Source organism: Eschrichtius robustus, chromosome 17 (assembly GCF_028021215.1).
Source record: "Eschrichtius robustus isolate mEscRob2 chromosome 17, mEscRob2.pri, whole genome shotgun sequence".
In the NCBI taxonomy this organism is placed as follows: domain Eukaryota; kingdom Metazoa; phylum Chordata; class Mammalia; order Artiodactyla; family Eschrichtiidae; genus Eschrichtius; species Eschrichtius robustus.
The window spans coordinates 80,701,854-80,703,781 of record NC_090840.1 but is presented as its reverse complement, the minus strand read 5'-3'; the positions used below and the strand labels follow the sequence as shown (position 1 = coordinate 80,703,781).

At 44.1% G+C, this 1,928-nt stretch overlaps 1 non-coding gene across 1 annotated transcript; it reads right to left on the bottom strand.

Annotated features, from left to right (window-relative positions):
• Positions 1-1,509: 1,509 nt before the first annotated feature.
• Positions 1,510-1,582, bottom strand: TRNAG-ACC (transfer RNA glycine (anticodon ACC)). The gene has a single exon. It is a non-coding gene; the product is annotated as a tRNA-Gly (tRNA).
• Between the last annotated feature and the right edge of the window lie 346 nt (positions 1,583-1,928).

The following is a 1,928-nucleotide window of genomic DNA, read 5'->3' as shown; positions in this document are numbered from 1 at the left end:
ATTTGTTTGTTCTCTGTATCTGCAAGTCTGTTTCTGTTTTGCATATACATTCATTTGTATTAATTTTAGATTCTGCATGTAATGATATCAGACAGAGGCTGAAATTTTAAATGTGGTGATCAGCATAGGCCTAACTGAGGACATTTGAACAAAGACTTGGAAGATGTGAACGAGTTAACCACATGGGTATCTGAGAGAAGAATGTGCCGAGAAGATGAAGTAGCAAGTGTGAGCGCCCTGACACAGAAGCGTGTTTCACATGCTCTAGGATGAACAAGAAGGCCTCTGCGGCCACTGCAGAGCCGGCGAGAGGGAAGTAGAAGGTGAGTCAGGAAAGTGGAGAAGGCCCAGATGGTGCAGGGCAGTGGAAGCCCCTCTGAAGATGTGGCTTTGCCCTGAGTGAGGTGGAGGAGTGGGAAGGCTGAACAGGGGCCTGAACGGGACTCACATTTTAAAGGAGCCCACTGGGTTCACCATAGCGCTGGGGGCAAGTGTGGGTGCAGGAAGAGCAAGTAGGAAGTAGTTGTGATGATTCACGTAAGAGACAAAAGCTGGCTTAGTGATAGCAGAGGAGGTTGTGAGAAATTGGTCAGATTTGGGTAAATATGAAAGCAAAGCCAAGCCAACAGGATTTATTGAGGAGTCAGATGTGGATTATTAAAAAGAAAAAAAAGTCAATGATATCTCAGAAGTCTATGACCCCAAATGCTGCAAAAATAGAGTCCCCTTTCATTGTGTAAAGCGCAGGGCTGTGTGAAAAACTGGGACTTTCCCAGCCATGAAACACACTATTTAAGGAAGGACAAAAGAAGCCAAATCAATACAGGCACTGAATGGGAGAAGCCGGAGAAGAAGGAAAAAAATATTAACGTGTATTTCTACAGAAAACAAGAAAGTAAATGAGGGGTTAGTTCTTAAGAAGGACTATGGAATAATATTAGCATTTCTTGAGGTTATTCCATTTATCCTGGGTTTAGACACTGACTTTATCTCAAGTAATGCAGAATAATTTTCCTAATAGAGAAGAAGCAAGGATTGGTGTGTGGATAGGTCAGCCTTGAAACTGATGTGAAAAAGAAAAAATGAAAAGTGAGGCGAAAAAGAACTTAAAACTTTTTATCACCCCAATATTGTAGGATGGTAATGAGGTCAGTACTGGCATGTGCTTTGCCTTCTGTGCGTTATGGTGGGAAACAACAAATGGGCACATCATGAAAATCTTTACAGGCAAAAAGAGATTGGGACAAGTTCATTGGTTTTCTATTGCTCCTGTAACAAATTATGATAAACAAAGTATCAAAACAGCACAGATTTATGATTATACAGTTCTGGAGGTCAGAAATCCAAATTGGGTTTCATTGGGCTGAAATCAAAGTAGCAGCAGGGCTGTGTCCTCCTGGAGGAGAATCGTTTCCTCGCCTTTTCCACCTTCTAGAGGCTCCCACATTCCTTGTCTCATCTTTTTTTTTTTTTTTTTTTTGCCCGCACCATATGGCATATGGGATCTACTTCCCTGACCAGGGATGGAACCTGGGCCCCCTGCATTGGTAGCGCAGAGTCTTAACCACTGGACTGCCAGGGAAGTCCCCCCTTTCCTCCATCTTAAAGAGAGCTGCGTAGCATCTTCTAGTCTCCCCCTGACTCTTACCTCTGCTTGCTTTTTCATGGCTCCCCTCTATCCTTCAAATGGTCTCCAGACTTCATACAGAATGTCACAATGATACAAAGGCCAGGCCTCAGTGGTGAGCATGGGGTTGGGAGCCTTTTCTTCATAATAGTCATTAGAAACAGAAGCTGTCCTAATTCTCCGCACAGTTGGCTCTTGGGCCCTTTGAGAAGCAGGGTTGGGTAGCCAGGGGAGGGAAGTGGAGTGTAAGCCAGTGTTTCAAAACCAGCAGCCTCCACGAACTGCAGTGATGCAACGGTGC